Source organism: Crinia signifera, chromosome 2, assembly GCF_055691185.1.
Source record: "Crinia signifera chromosome 2, ASM5569118v1, whole genome shotgun sequence".
Classification (NCBI taxonomy): Eukaryota; Metazoa; Chordata; class Amphibia; order Anura; family Myobatrachidae; genus Crinia; species Crinia signifera.
In genome coordinates, this window is record NC_139218.1 from 270,479,962 (window position 1) to 270,499,697 (window position 19,736).

At 46.2% G+C, this 19,736-nt stretch overlaps 1 protein-coding gene across 3 annotated transcripts in view; it reads left to right on the plus strand.

The window, feature by feature from the left end:
* The first annotated feature begins 215 nt into the window (after positions 1–215).
* NALCN (sodium leak channel, non-selective) overlaps positions 216–19,736 on the plus strand; it is a 511,286-nt gene continuing 491,765 nt past the window's right edge. For all 3 annotated transcript variants that reach the window (XM_083168621.1, XM_083168622.1, XM_083168623.1), the window contains exon 1: positions 216–486. The gene's annotated coding sequence lies outside the window, so the exon portion shown is untranslated. The remainder of the gene's footprint in view (positions 487–19,736) is intronic.

Consider the following 19,736-nt stretch of genomic DNA (forward strand, 5'->3'; position numbering starts at 1 on the left):
TGGGCAACTTAATCTACAGACATTGAGCTACATAAATGCCCAGGACTGTATATAAAAACTGTAACTGTCTCCGCAAGCCGGAGTAACATATGCAAGTATTATGTGGATTGTGTATTATTAGGAAGAGATGGGAATCACTCATACAGTATGTCCATGAGATAGGTTCCCAGCAACAGCAGCAGCAGCTGGGTTGTTGCTCTGAGAGACTGATGATAGGCAGCAGGAAGGAACCTGGCAGCAGTGAGCAGCCTCTTCCTCACATGCAATGCTGCGTCCCCAACTGCTGCTGCTGCTGCTGCCATAGCAGAGTGTGTGCCTGTCCTCACTGCCTCTCTCTCCCCCATCATCAGGCTCCTAAGGGAGGAAGGATCAACACAAACACTGTCTCCATCCTCTGCACAGCATACAAACCCTCCCAGAGAATGAATAAAAGCTAGAGGTGCAGGCACAAACATCCATGCAATGAAGGAAAAGGCAGTGCAATAGGTAGGTTGCTATTTATCACTCGTTGTTGTATTGCTCATCTCCTAAAATGTCCCTAGCTGTGTCCCCATCTTCTGTGCCTAGTGTATTGTTTCTGCTGATGTGTGGAGTGGGTTTGCTGAGGTGGGGTGATGAAGCTGCAGCCAAACAGGCCCTATGTACAATTGTGCTGTGTGTTTTTTTGTGATGCTTTTCATTTACATAATGCTGGATGCTGTTAAATTGGATATCCAAGCCCATCTGAGAATCACATAAACACAGTAATTCTCATTGCCACACTTCATTTGCTGCATGTGTCTGGGATGTATGCAGTGTCTCTTATATGTTTTGTGCAGCATAAGCCATCTCTTTGGTTTAGATAATATGTGTGAGCAAAGCTTACAGGTGAAAGAAACAGCACTTTGGTCCCCTCCCCCAAATTACAGGAGGTTGTCATGGTGACGGAGCTGCCAGCTGCAGCAGCAGCAGCATCATCACTAGCTGTGAATGGGGAGGAGATGAGGGAGGGACATGAGTCCAAGGTTCACTTCACACAACAAAACCCAGGCTGACGGAGATGGGCAGTGAGGCTGTAACAATGTCACATACCTACTATACATTTATGTACAGCAAAATAAATATGTCACTAAAAGAAAAAGTCAGGACAATATGGTCAAGGCTGGGGAATTCATGTTGATTTCTTTAATTCATTGCACCATTGGAGTAATGTGAGTGAGAGAGATACATGCAAAACAAAACTTTTAAAAGTATGTATGACGAGAGTATAGGAATAGAAATTAAACAGGAGGATTAAAAAACAAAAACCTTCAAAAACTATGGAATAAAAAGTTTACATTTTTAATTCACACCATAAATGAAGTTATAGTACTGATTCAACATCAGGTCAATATGGTCCCATTCATCTGGGATATACTGATCCATATTATGGTTATATGGGGGGGGGGGGGGGGGTTGTTCATCTGGCAGTTACCATCTTGGGATATTCACTTATGCTCATAGGTGTGCGCAGCCCATTTTTTTAGGGGGTACACCATTGGAAGGGCGTGTTCATCACGCCTACTGGGCGTGTCCACCATCGGCTACTGGGCATCAACGCAAACTAAACAGAAGGTGACTTATTTATGTACTGTATATGCACATAATGCCACACACTGTAATGCCCATTCCACATAATGCCATGCACAGTAATGCCCATTACACCTAATGCCACACACCATAATGCCCATCAAACAAAATGCCACACAAAGTAATGCCCATTCCACATAATGCCACCCAACATAATGTCCAATACACATAATGCCACACACAAGAATGCCAAATCCACATAATGCCACTCACCATAATGCTCATTATACATTATGCCAGGGCTTGACAAATTTTAGTAAAATAGGGACAGTGAGCACTGAGGGGCTGGGCAGTGCTGAGGGACTGGGCAGTACTGGCAAGTTCTATTGCCTGACAGCGGCCTCACAGAAAGGACCTCAGCTGGTGGAGCCGCTTGGAGGTTCCATGCTGCATCAGACAAGCAGAGGTGGAGTGGAGAGGACACTGGCTGCTGAGTAGAGGAGCTGCGCTGCTGAAGGCATTCAAGCAGTACCTGAACTGTTTGGCTGCGCCACCCCGGCTTGTGTGAAGGAGGCTGTGGGATCTCCATAGCTTCAGAGACACCCCCCCCCCCCCCCGGTACTCTTCACTTGCTGAGCGGTGTGTCCAGCGGCTTCTACTCGCCAGAAGTGTGGGTGCATACTGCAGGAGGAAAAGCTGTCTGCAGGCGGCAACTGATGTGTGTGTGTGTATGGAGGATGGCACCGGATGGTAACACAAATCCTTCCCAGACTGTATGCTCTGCACAGCAGTAGCTGCACAGGCAGGTGAGCTGTGCTGAATTGTAGGAGGAGACCTATCCTCCATAGGCAAAAGCAACAGCGTGACGAGCCGTGCAGCACACCGTGTCCTCCTGTAAAAATGGCCCTGAGTCAATAGGACCCCCGGCACCCCCTCCCCCCCCCCCCCCCCCCCTGCGCACACCTATGCCTATGCTATGGTACCATTCATTTGCAGATTATATATAGGCTTATTATGTTTCCATCCATCTGGGTGATATTGCTCCACACTATGCTTCCATTTGGAGTAGTACTCTTTTGCACTTTACCCCAAAGTACTATGATGGTTTTGATAAAATATAAAAAAAATGCATGACTTTTAGGGGCTGATTTATAAACGAGTTTTGTCATATGTAAAGAGTGTTAAAACTATGATATGATATGTGATATGATAAATATATCATATGATAAATATATCAAGATAACTATATCATACTGTATGATAAATGGTTCTCCAGCCAATCAGCTCCTAACTGCCATGTGAAACATAACAGTTGGGAGCTGATTGACCGGAGCACCATTTATCACATGCAATGAGTTTTATCATTTATTTGGCTTAATTCAGCTTGGGTTGTAGTTTTGCAAGAGTTTTGAAAAGCTACATCCCGCAGAGGTAGCATGCAGGGGGCCACCCAGCACAAGACAAGGCCGCCCTTCATGCTAAGTCCCGCACCATGATGCAAAGTTTTGTGTTTGCATCGTTATAGTGTGACCACTTCGCTATAATCAAAGCGCACACACACTGGCGGTAGCCTCTGGGAAGCCAGTCGCAGGTTTGGCCATTGTAAGTGACACAGTGGCTGCGTGTAATGTCACACAGCTGCCGTGCACCCCTTCCCCCCAATCTCAAAACAGTCCAGACATTCTGCCATTATGCAGAAAATAACAATAACAAGCCTACAGGAAAATATCTTATTTATGGACCTATGTTTTCTCAGACAGACTTTCTTCAGCACCAGAGCTGTGACTTGCTGAGGAAGTTGACCAGAAGTTAAGCTGCCCATACACGGTCCGTTTAACGGATCCGTTTGGGACTTAAATAGCACGCATCGCATCGCATGCCTTGTGCATGCAGTGTGCATGCAATGCGATCCGATGCGATGTGCAGCTAGTACAAAAAGTATGTGTAGCACATACTTTTTGTACTGTAATATATGATGCGCGGGAGCGCGCATCGCATAGTACAGAACGGAGCCGGTCCGTGTATGGGCAGCTTCAGCCTGGTGCAGTATGAAAGACCACTTGGGAAAGTGACAGTCAGTCCTAGTTAGGTTTCTTGGAAATATTTCAGCTTAACAAAGTCTGTCACATAACAAGGTACAGTAGGATCATATACAACCTTAGCCTATAAAACAAGGCCTAATTGCAAAAAAATATTAAGGAAGCTGGACCAAATGATCACTTATTGATCATTCATGTAAATTTTATTTTCTCAACTACTAATTTATAAGAAGGGGTACAAAAATGTTTTTAGAAATTATTAATGCTCAGCTGTAATACCACAAGCAGTGCCTGATCAATGGATTTTTCTTAGGGGCCTAAATAACAAATAATGGTTGCGGGATTTTCCTCAAAACATCAGTTTTCAAGGTATATCCATCTTAGGATACCTCTAATGTCTAGATACATTGTTGCAGCTTTTTATAGCGGGACCCCATGTAATCCGATTGGATAGCAAGTGCATGCCTTCCATGCAACCCACTATTCAGTGACACACAACAAGCTAATGGGACAGATATGTACTATGGAGGATCACAGCAGACATTGCTCCCACCTATTACGACAGCAGCTAAAGTGCCATACATCTCTATGTGACTGCAAAGTTGTCAGATTTACCATTCTCCAGATGTCATTATCCTATAGGCTACTAGTTAGCAAAAATGACCCATAGAGGGCAATATACACCGCACATGCGTAGTCTGATGAATGGCCCCATCTCCTCATACAGAAGGGAAGTGATTGCTTTTGCAATTGTTTCCCTTCTTTATACATTGCAGGGATGGGCTCATTATGGAGCCCCTGTCCCTCAATGTGATTTTTAGTACATTCAGCAGCATGTATTTTTACCTTGGAATTACAGTATCTGGTCTGAAACCCTATAATAAGTAAACAATGCAATTTACGGTAATGCTGGTGGTTGCATAGCTTTCAAGTAGGGGTGAGCAAGTTTGGATTTACTCTGATTTTCTTGGTTCTTCTCGACAAAGTATCGCAATTTCTGATTTTTTTCCTGATTGGCTATCTGCTGTCACGTGTTTTGCATAGCCAAAAAGATCCCGCTTTGATATCCGAGTAAAACCGAACTCGCTCACCCCTCATTGCAAGCCACTGCCGTGGCTGCACTTAGAGCCATATTATTATTATAGTGGCTGGCTCTGACATCAAGTGATGTGATCCACAGAGATCAGGGCCGGCACCACCACTAGGCAGCTCTAGGCATTTGCCTAGGGCGCCGGCACCTGGAGGGCGGCAGTTCGCCCCTCACCCCCAGCGAACTGTGTAAAAAACTTGCTGGAGCGGTCAGGGGTGTCCGTGCCGCAGGGGTACCTGCGGCGCCGTCATGTGTATAAAGCTGGCTGCGGCCGGCGGGGTCCCTGCAGTGAATAGAAAATAACTAGCGCTATGCGCGCGGCGGAGGAAACGCTAGTTATTTTCTATTCACTGCAGGGACCCCGCCGACCGCAGCCAGCTTTATACACATGACGGCGCCGCAGGTACCACTGCCGCACGGACACCCCTGACCGCTCCTGCACTGCAGGGATGCCGGGGCCGCAAGTTTTTTATACAGGTAACCCCGGCACCGGGGCGCCCCGACCCCGACTTGCCTGGGGCGCTCCGGTGCCTTGCACCGGCCCTGACAGAGATGTTAAAAAGTGTTCATTTTTATTTTTTGACATAGCAAAAAACAAATGAGGACAGGTCTAAGAAAGCTCTTTAGGATCTTATTACTTTTTAGAGTATATAGTAAGTAGTAAGGCAGGTATTATCATCCTGCCAGTAGTATTATCAGGTATGTTATTTAGTTTGCTGCCATCTGATATTGCTGGTGTATAATTTGGGGTTATCTAGGTTGCATGTCTGTTGCTAGGCACTCTTTGCATTGTATAACAGTCAATAGGCTGCTCACTGTATTGTATATCAGCCACTTGTATTTTGTCTGTAATGTACTGTCTCTAGAAAGCTCTCTATATTGGATTTTGGTCTCTGGAATGCTCTCTGTATGCATTGTTTCTGGGATCTTTTGAATTGTCTACAGGTCTCTAAAGGGTCTTCTGTTTTTGTTACTTCCAAAGTAAACATTGAGTTAGACGTGACATTGGGTGAGACTGTAACGAAACAAGATGGACCTGGACTGAGAACCTTTCTATTACCCTCTTGTTTTTCACAGTGTAATGTACTTTTTAATCCTTGGCCCAGTCTAGGTTTATATACAAGAGAAGCTGTGTGCTATGTGTATTGTGAATGTACTGTTATCAGGTATATCTTGCAATATTGTATGTAGAGATGTGCAAGTTCGGATTGGGGGAATCCAGACACCCCTCAATCCAAACTGCTTTCCGAGCCTGGTAGGGAATTCCCACCCAGACTCGGAGCATGGGTCTCCGGACTGAGAGATATAGCCAGCAGATCTTGCGTGATACGAACCATTTACAGGGGCGGGCGGCCTGATGACATCTTCACTCCAGTCTAGGAGAGTGAAGAAGCAGCACGTCCTGGCCGTCTGCCTGACTGCTCACCCGCCATCTCGCCGTCCAGTCCAGTGATAGTGCTGTCTTGTCCAGTGATAGTGCTGTCTGCTGTAGTATATATACCAGCCCAGTCCAGTGACTGTATGGTTCAGTCCAGTGATATTGTTTGTATAGTTTAGTCCAGTGGCACTGACGTTAAAGTCCATTGGTACCACTGCATAAGTCCAGTAATACTGCAGTTAAAGTCCAGTGATATTGCAGTATAAGCCCAGTCCAGTGGCACTGAAGTTAAAGACCATTGGTACCTGCTGCACAAATCCAGTAATAGTGCTGTTAAAGTCCAGTGATACTGCTGCATAAGTCCAGTCCAGTGATATTGCGGCATAAGTCCAGTCCAGTGATACTGCTGCATAAGTCCAGTCCAGTGATATTGCTGCATAAGTCCAGTCCAGTGGCACTGATGTTAAAGTCCATTGATACTGCTGCATAAGTCCAGATACTGTCATTAAGTTCCAGTGATACTGCTACATAAGCCCAGTCAAGTGATATTGCTGCATAAATTCAATCCAGTGACACTGAAGTTAAAGTCCATTGGTATGGCTACATAAGTCCAGTAATACTGCCGTTAAAGTCCAGTGATACTGCTACATAAGTCCAGTCCAGTGATACTGCCTTTAAAGATTATGGAGAACCAACATTTGGAGGATAAACTAGTGAAAGAACAAGAACCACTTCGTCCTAGTGCTGAAGTCATGATGACATAGAACATGAAACGCCATCAATGCCGCCTGCCAGGGCCGATGCCCAATGTCATCAAAGAGGGCATGTAAAATCCAAATTGCCAAAGTTCAGTAACTTGACGAAAAAAAATGGAAATCGTTTGAGGAGAAACGTTAGCTTGCCAATATGCCGTTAGATTGCCAATATGCCGTTAGCTTGCCAATATGCCATTAACGACATGGAGTGGCAAGTAACCGCTAAGGCCCTGGCCTATGTTCATCATGAATAGTGGTTTAGCTTCACACAATGATCTTTGGCCTCCTCCCCCTCCATTATAAAATTTAAGAGAGTTAAGCTGTCATCAAAAACACAGCAAACACCCCAAGTCCAAGGGTGTTGGTGGTTGCAATGCCTGACCTTCCCATCACTCTATGGGAAGAGGTGGCTCCTTCCACCATTTGCACACCCTCTGCATATGCTGAAAGGATCACCCACATCCCAGTTCCTGATTTTTAGATTGACGATGTGAATGTTGTACACCAGGATGAGGATATTGATGTAGCTGGCACTGAGGAGAAAGTTGAGGAGGATGCTGCTGATGGTGATGTGGTTTGCTTAGGCACCGGGAGAGACTGTTGATGTCCATGGGATGCGAAAGACCATCGCCATGCCTGGGCAGAAGACCAAAAAATCCAGCATTTTGGTCTACAGTTATTTTTATCCAGATCCAGACAACAATTGTCTCACCATATGTAGCTTATGTAAAACTGCAATAAGCAGGGGTAAGGCCGTTGGCCACCTAGGGACATCCTTGCTTATGCGTCACCTGAAGTTCGTTCATAAGTCACTGTTTAGTTCAGAAACTGAGGCTAGGACTGTAAGCAGTCCAGGGACACCTAAATCCCTTGATCCTGAAAACTACACCAGCAAGTCACTGCTCGTCAATTTCCTCCTTGATCCGGATCAGAGGAAGTCCTGCAGGCCATGTCACCGGTATGACTGGCTCCTCCTCTATCTAGGATTCCTCCGGAGTATCCTGCAATGCTATGCCTACTGCGGCCACTGCTGCTGTTGCTGCTGGGAGTCGTTCATCATCCCAGAGGGGAAGTCGAAACACCACTACATCTTTCACAAAGCAAGGTGAAGTATGACAGCGGTCATCCTATGGCAAAGCAGATAACTGCGGCCTTGGCAGCTATGTTGGTGTTAGACGTGCATCCGTTATCCGCCATCAGTGGAGGTGGGATTTAGATGACTGATGGAATTTTGTGTCCCCGATACCAAATCCCATCTAGATTCCACTTCACTAGGCAGAGATGTCCGAAAAAGTGTCCTCAGTCTCCTGAAAAATGTGGTTGTACCCCCTTAACCATGGAAATGTGGACAAGTGGTACAGGGCAAACTAAGGACTATATGACAGTGACAGCCCACTGGGTAGATGCATCACCTTTCACAACAGCAGCACCAGCAGCAGCATCACCGAAACGCCCGCTTGTTCCAAGACAGGCAACATTGTGTATCACCGGTTTCACTAAGAGGCACAACGCCGACAATCTCTTAGAGAAACTGAAGTGGCTTACCCTCAGACTCTCCTGGGGATTTGTGGTATCAAACAACGCCAGTAACATTATGTGAGCATTACATATGGGCAATTTACAACATGTGCCATGTTCTGCCCACACAATAAATTTGGTGGTGCAGCATTATCTTATAAGTATAAGGGGCGTGCAGGAGATGCTTGCAGTGGCCCGCAAAATTGCGGGACACTTTCGCCGTTCTGCCACTGCCTGCTGAAGACTGGAGCACCATCAAAAACTCCTGAACCTGCCCTACCATCACATCGGTTATGGATCATTAGATCACCAGCATTATGGTAGACAAGCATTAGGTCGACATGCATTTAGGTCCATATGAGTTATGGTCGACATGCAGGAAGGTCAAAATGACTTTAGGTTGACAGGGTCATTAGGTCGACATGTGTAAGGTCAACAGGGTCATTACGTCAACATGGGTAAGGTTGACATTGAAAAAGTCAACATGGTTTTTTCTTTTTTTAACCGGAACGTCAACATAAACACTAAAACATAGCACCGCGTCCCCTCGCATGGCTTGTTGCACTCGGCACACTATTTTATTCTCCCACCACGCACTAGTGGATGGTAGAGCATGTGATACCGCCTGTCGGCACATGTCGTGTTGACATGAACACTGAAACATAGCACTGTGTCCCCTCACATTTGGTGTGCTAAACTCACCATGCTTTGGGCACACTATTTTATTCTCCCATCATAGTAAAGCATGAAATACCGCCTGTCGACACATTTTGGCTCACAAAACAGTAAAAAAGAAACATGTCGACCTAATGACCGTGTCAACTTTAACCATATTGACCTAATGACCCTGTCGACCTAATAATCCTGTCAACCTTGTCACCCTTATAACACATGTCGACCTTCCTGCATGTCGACCTTAAGTCACGTCGACCTAAATGCACATTGACCTAATGGTGTCAACCTAATGCTTGTCGACCATCATTAAACAGTCGTATGCAGTCGTATGCAGTCGTATGCAGTCGTAGGGAAAATACTAATACGAAAAACTAGGTTTTTCATATTAGTAAATTTCCCCCAATATGTAGCAGCTGACTTGGTTGCCACGAGGAACTTCACTGGCACACTTCTGAACTATTTCCACTGCTTCATATATCTGCCTCAGAATCTCAAATTGAGGCTTCTAATATATGATATGAATTAATGGTAGCCATATTTATTAAAGGTTTAACACAGGAGTTGTCACTAATAACTATGTGGATAACATTGCAGAAAAAGGTAATTCCCATAGAAGATGATGGGAGTGGCAATGTCTTTGAATATAATATCCAATAAAGAGACAGACTTTGGCCCTTATTCTGAATCGGACGGTACGGCCCGCGTGCGGCCGTACCGCCGATGTTTTTAGTCTGCACATGCGCAGAGGTCAATCTGCGCATGTGCAGCCCCATTCGCCGCAGACGTATTTCGTCCGCCGCAAAGGGGGCGTATAGGGGCGTGAGGGGCTTCATACCCTCATTTCCCTATGTATACGCCCCGCGTTTCATGGGCGTTCCCATGCAAACGCGGGGCGTATGCATGCTAATCAGGGTATGACGCCACTGATGGGGGCGGAAAGCTGACGTCGCCGGATGTCAGCTCTCAGCCCCCATACAAGCTATCACACGGACGATTGTCCGTGTGGTCTCAGCTTGCGGGAGCTGCTGTGGCGTGCGGCCCTGCCTTCGATGGTCGACGACCATCGAATGCAGGGGGCAGCTCCCACCATGGTGGAGGCGTACGCCCCACCATTTTTATGCGGATCGCCAGCCGTCTGTGTACGGACGGCCGTGGCGATCCGTCTCGTGGGCGGGGATTGGTTTGTGCGGCCGGAGCACCGTGTGCGGCTCCGGCCGCACCAACCAGAATAAGGGCCTTTATGATCTGCAGATCTATTCAAAGCTTCAGGTGATAGTAGCAGCTACAGCTGAATACTATGTGCAAGGACATGTTCTGATTCCTCTGTCTGTGCATCTCCTCTTCCTATTGCTCCAACCAGCAGCAACAGTGACCAATGGGCTCCACGATACCAGACTTCTTTATGTACACGTCACAATATTGTTTTTGATTTTATGGCTCAATTTTTCTCTTATTTATTTTATACATTATTTTTAATCCTATTTATATCACTTACATACCGGTATATATCATAAAAAAAAAAAAATGTATGTGCCACAACTTAAGTCTTGCTGCTGTGAAAGCTGTGGTACACTTTTGACTTTTTTTTTTTACAAAAAACCATTGACAGCAGAGGAGGACCATTGGGCTCATGCCAACAATGAAGAAAAAAATCACCTCAAAACATTGAAGGCTGCTGAACATCTGTAGTCAATGGGGAACCCAATGAGCTGCGCTCGCCACACTATATAAAGTCAACTCCACGCCGACGTGGATAGTGGGGGTATAAAAAGGTCGGAGGACGCGTACCGCCACCCCTCGCGGGCTCGCTGCACTCGCCCCGCTTTGGGTTAGCGTTGATAGTGGGGTGGCGTTAACAATGGGTGGGCAATTGAACATAGTCATTACAATGGGTGTACAATGTAAAATCGGGTATAATCGCGTCTCATCGCATCGCATATGATCATATGGCATTATACGCAATTTTGTGGTTGTACAATGCCCTGCGATGGAAATCGGGTGCGCCGTGATAATACACAAGTACCAAAATGTAATTTTATCAAATATTCCCAAAATTGTAACATACTAAATATAAAACTATTTTATATTCTTGACTTTACATTACCAGTGGATTTAAAATAGTTTGATAGTCAATTAATCTGTATGTAACTTGGTCATCAATAACAGGCTTTGTGAGACAGGTTGATCATATTAAACACATCTTGGCAAATACATACAGTATATGATTAACCAGTAGGCTGATTTGGCTGCAGCCTGGGGTGCTGGGTCCTGGGGGGGCAAAGCGTAGACACAATATATTGTGCCGGAATGGGAGCAGTTCCTGGTGCTGCTGGAGTTGGGGGCCAAGCAAGGTCTTGTGAGGTCTGTGAACTGTGAGAGCCGCAGCTGCCTCTGCCACGAGACTGTGATTAATGTCATTGTCACCGTTGCCAGCTCTTCTAGAGGGGTAAGTGGCAATATGAGTGGAGCTGAGGCCCCTGTCTGTAACAGATATGTAGCTGAATATGAACAAAAATGGGTGGTGGGGAGGGCACTTCTGTATTAGCCTAGGACAGCTGGCTCTTAACCAGGGCCTACAGTACATATATGGCATACCTCCCAACTGTCACGATTTTAGAGGGACAGTCCCGATTTTCGGGTCCTGTCCCGCTGTCCCACCCGCGGCAGGCATTGTCCCGCTGCGGGGGGGTGACAGTTGGGAGACCCCCAATCTAGTAGAATAGACGCTGTGCGCATGCGCACAGCGTCTATTCTCGTATGAAAATGAGGTCACGGCTAATTAGCATAAGCCACGCCTTCATTTGCATACGCCCCACCCCCTTTTCGGGCGCTCGCGCGGCGAACCCTATTTCGGACGGACAGAAGTTGGGAGGTATGATATATGTGTGCAATCATCCAATGTGTTGTAGACAAATCCGGGCCCACTGTCTCACCTTGATTTCTTCTAGAGGCTCAGTCTAGATGCTGCTGTCTCATTCAGTGGCTGTAAAGAGGAGCTGGCAGCGCTGTAATAGAAGTGTTATTATCACACATGGAGGATTGTATTTTTTTGGAGTAAAAAAAAAAATATCAGCAGCAAAAAAGGTAAACACAAAATCAAGATGTTGTCCTTTGTAACCTAAAATATGTGTTTGGAATGAAGTCTGAGGAGGCTTGGATCTTTGAATAAAGAAGCCTTTTATTAAAATGTTTTAATGTACGACTTAAATCAAACTGTATACACAGAAAACCAGACTCGATTTTGCACTAAGCATTTCCAAGCATTTAAAGTATTTTGTTGTGCACAAAAATAAAGCTTAAAGCAATGAGAGCCCTGGTGTCAGAATTAACACCTTCCCTCACTATAAAAGAAAAATAAATGCGCTAATAGAAGAAGGCTTCCCTACAAAAAGTATATGTATACCTCCTGATCCTGGGAGCTCACTCAAAGTTTTTACATTTATAAAAGTAGATTGTGAGTTTAGTATATATTTCCAACACTGCCATTGCAACAGAGACCTCTTGTGGTTGTTAGAAGGGTCTACACAACTGGGCCTATTTATAGTTCATTATTTGTGAGGTATTCCCCCAAAACAGCTGTTTTTGTTTGGCATTCTCAAATAGTAAGGATCCCCCATATGATCCGGAGATGCGGGACTTTGGGGCCGATGGATTGAGTGTGCGAATGCACATTGTCGCCAATGCCCATATGCAAGCCCCGGCGGTGAGCGCCTTTGTCTTAGTTTTTCTTTTCTGAGGTGCTCGCAGCCTGAGTGACCGGCAGGGGGTGTTCCTGGGTGGACCTCCAGTGTTTCATGGATGTGCCCACAAAAACGGTGGGCGGGTCCCATAGAAACGCTGGGTGGGCCCCAGTGAACGCAGGCCCGCTCATCTTAGTTCATCTCACCCCATCTGTTTTCTCACTCAGGCCTGCCCACTTAGTACATCGGTCCCACTCCATCTCTCTCCCTCTACATCCCTGTTCCTCTAACTCTTTCTTCCTCTGTTATCTCTCTCTCTTCCTTTCCCTCTAATTCAATGGGCCCGATTCAGACGCACGGCTGTGAATTTTCAACGGCTAAGCAATACGTTAAATGCCGCCCGCTATAGTGAAGTCTTGTCTTGTGAACTAATGAGCAAGCTATGCGAATAGATGTATACTGCGAGCGAAGTATTCGCAGCTGAGCCTACATGTCAAAAACCATCCGTAAAGACGCTCACCATCGATTGATTTTTCCACCGGTCACCACTGACCACGAGCGCTGCGTGGCCCTGGACTTACTCTGAGGCTGCAATGAAATCAGACTAATCAAGGCCAGAGCTAACATCACAGACCCTCTTGGTGTGCGATGTCACGCTTGGGCACGCTTGCGTTTTTCTTGGCACTCCCATTAAACCTCTGGTTTCCACCCTCAGGTCTGAATCGGGCCCAATGTCTTCTTTTCTATTCCTCTCTCATATCTCTTGCCCTGTCTGTCTCACTCTCTGCCCCTTTCACCCTGCTCTGTCTCCCATTATTTTCCTATGCGGTATGTTTTCACCACAACTGCGGGCACAACTTATTTTTGATAACTTCACCACCTGCAGTGTGTATAAATGATTATTTTTTAAGGTGTTCTATTTATTATTATTATCCACATCACCTTTGTGAGTCAACCTTGCTGCATCATACATCCTTTCACCACTACTTTACACTATCTTACTTACATTATCTCCAGCACCCAAGGTTGCCCATACACGGCGCGTTTTTACCGTCCGATGCGCGCTCCCGCGGGCATCTCGTCGCACAGTACAAAAAGTATGTGCTGCACATACTTTTTGTACTGCCCTCGCATCGCATCTCAAATTGATGCAAAACGCATGCGATACGATCCAGCCCATATCGGGTGCGATCATCGCACAGTGTATGGGCACCTTAACACTACCTTCCTACTGCATAGAAATTTTTCCACCCCAATTCCTACACCACCTTGAGGCTTACACTTCTTAAGAGCTACTGTATGTCCCTTTTTCATGAATTTTAATAAAATCTTCAAGAAGGATATGACCAGGTATTTTCTTTTCATCTAATATTTGAGAAAAGTGGAAACTTCATCTTCCTGAGACATCTGCTAGATCACGCTGCTTTTCTTTCCAAGCTAGGATTACCTACATTGGAAGACAGGCACTGAGCTATGCAACACCAGATCCTGTGATATAGGGTCTGACAGTCAGCTTTAAGATAAAGATTAAGGGCGAAATGTAATAGGGTGCGATTTTTTAGACTAAAAAAAAATCGCACCAAATCGCACCTTTAAAAATCGCGTTTTTTGCCGCGAATTCGCATATGTAATGAGATGCGAATTAGCGGCAAAAAAATGCTATTTGCCGCGATTTGCCGCGATTTTTAGTCATGAAAATGTGCGCATTTTCAGTCATGAAAATGTGCGCATTTTTATAAATGCGCTTTTGTGCAAAAAAAAAAAAAGTTAAAAAAAAAACGGCGTGGGGTCCCCCCTCCTAAGCATAACCAGCCCCGGGCTCATTGAGCCGGACCTGGTTCCAAAAATACGGGGGAACAAAAAGCATAGGGGTCCCCCGTATTTCTGAAACCAGCCCCGGACTCTTGGACCGGTCCTGGTTCCAAAAATACGGGGGACAAAAAATCTGGGGGTCCCCCGTATTTTGAAACCAGCACCGGGCTCCAACAGCCCGCGGTGTCATGCCACAGCCGGGGGACACTTTTTATACAAGGTCCCCCGGCCAAAACATGAGCACCGTGGCTGGTCAGCCTTGGACGGGGTACCTGGAGGAGTGGGGACCCCCCCAATAAAGGGGTCCCCCCCCCCAGGCTTCACCCGTCCAGGGCTGAAGCCCGGGGCTGTCACCGGCGTCCGTGGCCAGTGGACGCCGGCCTGATAGGGTTAAATCCATCATACATATCATTACATTGCTTTTTACCGGCGAACTACAAGTGCCAGCAGACCTCCCCCGCATGCTGGGACTTGGAGAACCACAAGTCCCAGCATGCAGGGCATTAATGGGCCCGCTGGGACTTGTAGTCCACCTGTAAAAAGAATGTTTATAAAAAACACACACACAGAGAAGTACAAGTTTATTACACACACACACCTCAATTTTACACCAGCGTTACTTACCATTCCTGGATCCAGCGCTGGTCTGGCTGCTTTACAGCCGGCTCCCCCCGCACTGACAGGCAGCGGGGAGAATCGTCTTTCTCCGTTGCCTGTCACCGGCTTTCTCCGTAGCTTCTGTAGCTCTGTCCCAGTGCTACAGAGGCTGAGAGCGTGATTGGCTGAGCTACAGTATGCGTCTCCATGGAGACGCATAGCTCAGCCAATCAGGACTGAGCTATGCGTCTCCATGGAGACGCATACTGTAGCTCAGCCAATCACGCTCTCAGCCTCTGTAGCACTGGGACAGAGCTACAGAAGCTACGGAGAAAGCCGGTGACAGGCAACGGAGAAAGACGATTCTCCCCGCTGCCTGTCAGTGCGGGGGGAGCCGGCTGTAAAGCAGCCAGACCAGCGCTGGATCCAGGAATGGTAAGTAACGCTGGTGTAAAATTGAGGTGTGTGTGTGTAATAAACTTGTACTTCTCTGTGTGTGTGTTTTTTATAAACATTCTTTTTACAGGTGGACTACAAGTCCCAGCGGGCCCATTAATGCCCTGCATGCTGGGACTTGTGGTTCTCCAAGTCCCAGCATGCGGGGGAGGTCTGCTGGCACTTGTAGTTCGCCGGTAAAAAGCAATGTAATGATATGTATGATGGATTTAACCCTATCAGGCCGGCGTCCACTGGCCACGGACGCCGGTGACAGCCCCGGGCTTCAGCCCTGGACGGGTGAAGCCTGGGGGGGACCCCTTTATTGGGGGGGTCCCCACTCCTCCAGGTACCCCGTCCAAGGCTGACCAGCCACGGTGCTCATGTTTTGGCCGGGGGACCTTGTATAAAAAGTGTCCCCCGGCTGTGGCATGACACCGCGGGCTGTTGGAGCCCGGTGCTGGTTTCAAAATACGGGGGACCCCCAGATTTTTTGTCCCCCGTATTTTTGGAACCAGGACCGGTCCAAGAGTCCGGGGCTGGTTTCAGAAATACGGGGGACCCCTATGCTTTTTGTTCCCCCGTATTTTTGGAACCAGGTCCGGCTCAATGAGCCCGGGGCTGGTTATGCTTAGGAGGGGGGACCCCACGCCGTTTTTTTTTTTATAAAAACACTTTTACACATTTTTATTAACAGAACCATGCACAGATCTCAATGATCTGTGCATGGTTCTGTCAAATTCGCCTGTCAGAACCTGGTCTATTTTTTTTGCGATTTTTGGTAACATTGACCAAAAATCGCACCCTATTACATTTGCGAGTTGTATACTTTATAATGGGAAAACATCTGGATGCGAATTGAAATGTGACTAAAAATCGCACTTCTAAAAGTGCGATTTCGCGGTAAAAAGTGCGATTTTTTACCGCGATTTTCAACCTATTAAATGTGCGATTTTCGGAAAATGTGCGATTTCGGCCGTTTTTGACCAAAAATCGCACATGTCTAAAAAATCGCACCCTATTACATTTCGCCCTAAATGTTCTATTATATTTTGTCACAAGTCTGCATCTTTATGTAAACTCAGAATAATTTCATATACAGTACTTTGCTCTTCCTATTTTTTTTTATTGAACTATAAAAGACTTCTGAAGTTTTGGATCATTGATATCTGTATGCAGTGTATCTACAGTATGTCAAAGCAAACTATTTAACGGTAGAACTGACTGTTGGGTTTTTCACAGTACTTTCATAGTAGATGTCCACTACCTCCTCTGCCCCACTCCTCTCTCTCTCACACCTTTCCATCTTCCTTCCCTCTCGGTTTTCAATTTCTCACATCTTTTTTCCTGAGTGGGATGTACACTACTAACCCAGGGTTGCCGACTTTATAATTCTCCTCTCCGGGAGGGCGGGGCTTAAGTGTGGCATCACTAAGCCCCACCCCCATGATGACAAACTGCAGAATGCACGGATCTCCGTGGAGGGGGCGGGGCTGAAATGACGCGATTGTGTCATTTTAGCTCCGCCCCCTCCTCTGAGACCCGAGGATTGCGGCATTTTAATGCCGCGATCCGGGGCGCAGGGGGGGTCCCCCCTGAATCCGAGAGGGTTGCCCACCCTTCTGGGGGGCCAGGAGGGGGTCCCGATTTTCGGGAGACTCCCGGCCATTCCAGGAGAGTCGGCAACCCTGTACTAACCATTTGCATTACATCCCACCACAAAACAAGCTGGTACTAATTATGTACAGTACGGTATGCGGTATGTGCTCTCATATACGATTATTATCACAAACACCAGCTCTTCCAAACAGGGGGTTTCACTATATAGGGTAATGCCAACAAAAGCTGGCCTTAACCTCCACCCCAAAGTCCCAGCGTCCAGGGCTTAATGCATATGGACATATGTTCTGGCAGACGCTCAGTCAGTTTAGTGATATCACTCAGGCACTTGAAAGGAAGGGGTAATACTAAGTAAGAAAAAACACTTTGTTTCCCCAGCACACTGAATGATACCAGTAACTAGATTTTTATACTACATGATAATAGAATTCAGAGATCTTGGTTACATATATTGGCAAATATATGGCTAAGCCCCCAAGCCAGTTGTCAAAGCCCCCCAAAAATCAGTATAAGCCAGAAAGCCCACAGCAGCACACCAGTCAGAAAACGAAAGTGTAAAGGTGCCCACACACTAGAAAGATCTGTGATCATAAGATGTGCGCATAAATTAGCCTTCAAAACTTTTGTCTGTCCTGGACAAAAGATTTCAGGTAAGCGCACATCTTTACCAAAGATTTCTCGTTAGAGCCCATGAGCGTTCCTATGGATCTTTGCTAAATCTTCTGATCTTTCATGCAGCCAACACCCAAGTTGCAATACAGGGCATCTTTCATACAATTCTAACCATATTTCTCATATACAAACGTTCACAAATTAAGGGGGCGCAGCCCCTTACGACGGTGTGAAGAGCGCCCGTAGGGTGCGATGAATCACCTAGTCATCCTAATATGCTTTAATTACTGTGGCACTTTACAAACATTCTTGGAACCATAAACCATAGTTGTGGACTATTAAATGATCTTAATTGCAAATGATGAATCATTCTCAATAATATCCTTTGATTTGCTTGCCCAATTTACACTCCATTGCAGCAGACTTCCTCTATGAATCAGAAGCTTAGAACCTATTTCTAAACTTGATAAGAAACTCTTGCTGATTCATTTTTAATCCCGTTGGCAGAAAGACAAGCAGAAATGCTTAGGGATACTTGAATTGACAGCAGTGTCCACACGCTGGCAAAAAGGGTATGTGGCTTTGCCAACCCAAATCCCCTGTCGTCACTGTGGGGGTCATGCTGCACCCTGGGACCAATCAATATGCAGTGCCAGCTCCTACACTGTGACAGGAGCCGAGTGCAGCATCTGGCTCCACCACCTCTCAGGGAAGGGTGACACTAGTGTGGGCCCTGCACACAGTGTTGGACTAAAAAAAAAAACGGTACTTGTTTCCTAGCACGCACAAGATGTCGCATGGCATCGTATGCATTGTATTGCATCGCATGCCATATGTGCGCATGCGTTGTGATTTTAAATTGTATAAGCACCCTAATGGGTTTTTTCAATGGTAAATGGATCCCCTATACGATTTTTAATTGTATAAGCACCCTAATCGGTGCTTACAATGTTAAATGCACCTCCACACCACCCCCACTATCAACGCCAACCCAAATCGTGGCGAGTGCAGCGAGGGTATGTGGGGGTATGAAAAGGTCGTAGGACGTGTACCGCCGCCCCTCGTGGGCTCGCTGCGCTCGCCACGTTTTGGGTTGGCATTGATAGTACGGGTGGCGTTGGGGTGCTTTTAACATTGTAAGCACCCATTACGGTGCTTATACAATTTTAAATCGTATACCATTGTATATGGCATACAATGGAATACAATGCGATGGTATACAATTTAAAATTTTATAACATCGGCTGCCATCACGTAACATCGCATCCCATACCATCGTATGCTTAATGGTATGCGATGGGCGCCATGCTAGGAAACAAGTACCAAAAAAAATTATATTTTTGAAGTTCTCAGCCTGCAACCTGGGCTCCTTGGGGCCCAGGATTACCTGGGCCCCAAGGCAGTGGGGCCCAACTGGGGGGTTTCCCACTACACCCAACTAGGCTAGTTCAACACTACCTGCACCCTCCTTTTTCCCCATTAATTTGACCTCACAAGAATAGTTTCTAGAAAGCAAATTTTAGTTCTGCAATTCAAAATGATTTTGAGTCTCCAAAAAGTGTATGAGATACTGGGAGAGCAATATCGATGCTTTAAAATGTATATTTTTACTTTTCTATTATGTATCCAGTACTTATTGACAATTCCATTTAATGGGCAGGATGCAATGCCACCCGAGTTCGGCGGCCGCACAGGTTGCCGGCCGAACTCTGACGTTTTTTGAAAGGGGCAATCACTTACAAGGCAAAACCATGCCTTGTAAGTGATGTCCCCTTTAAAAAATAGTCATGTTCAGCTGATAACCCGCTCGGCTGCAGAAATTACATCCGCCGGCATTACATTCCACCCCATGAGTCAGAGATTCACACACTGGCAAAAATGTGGTATATTCTGTATATTGTAGGTCCTAGAAAAATGAATCTCCACCAAAATTCTTATAAACAGAAGGGTGGTTTGGTTCCACCATTTTTCTGGAAT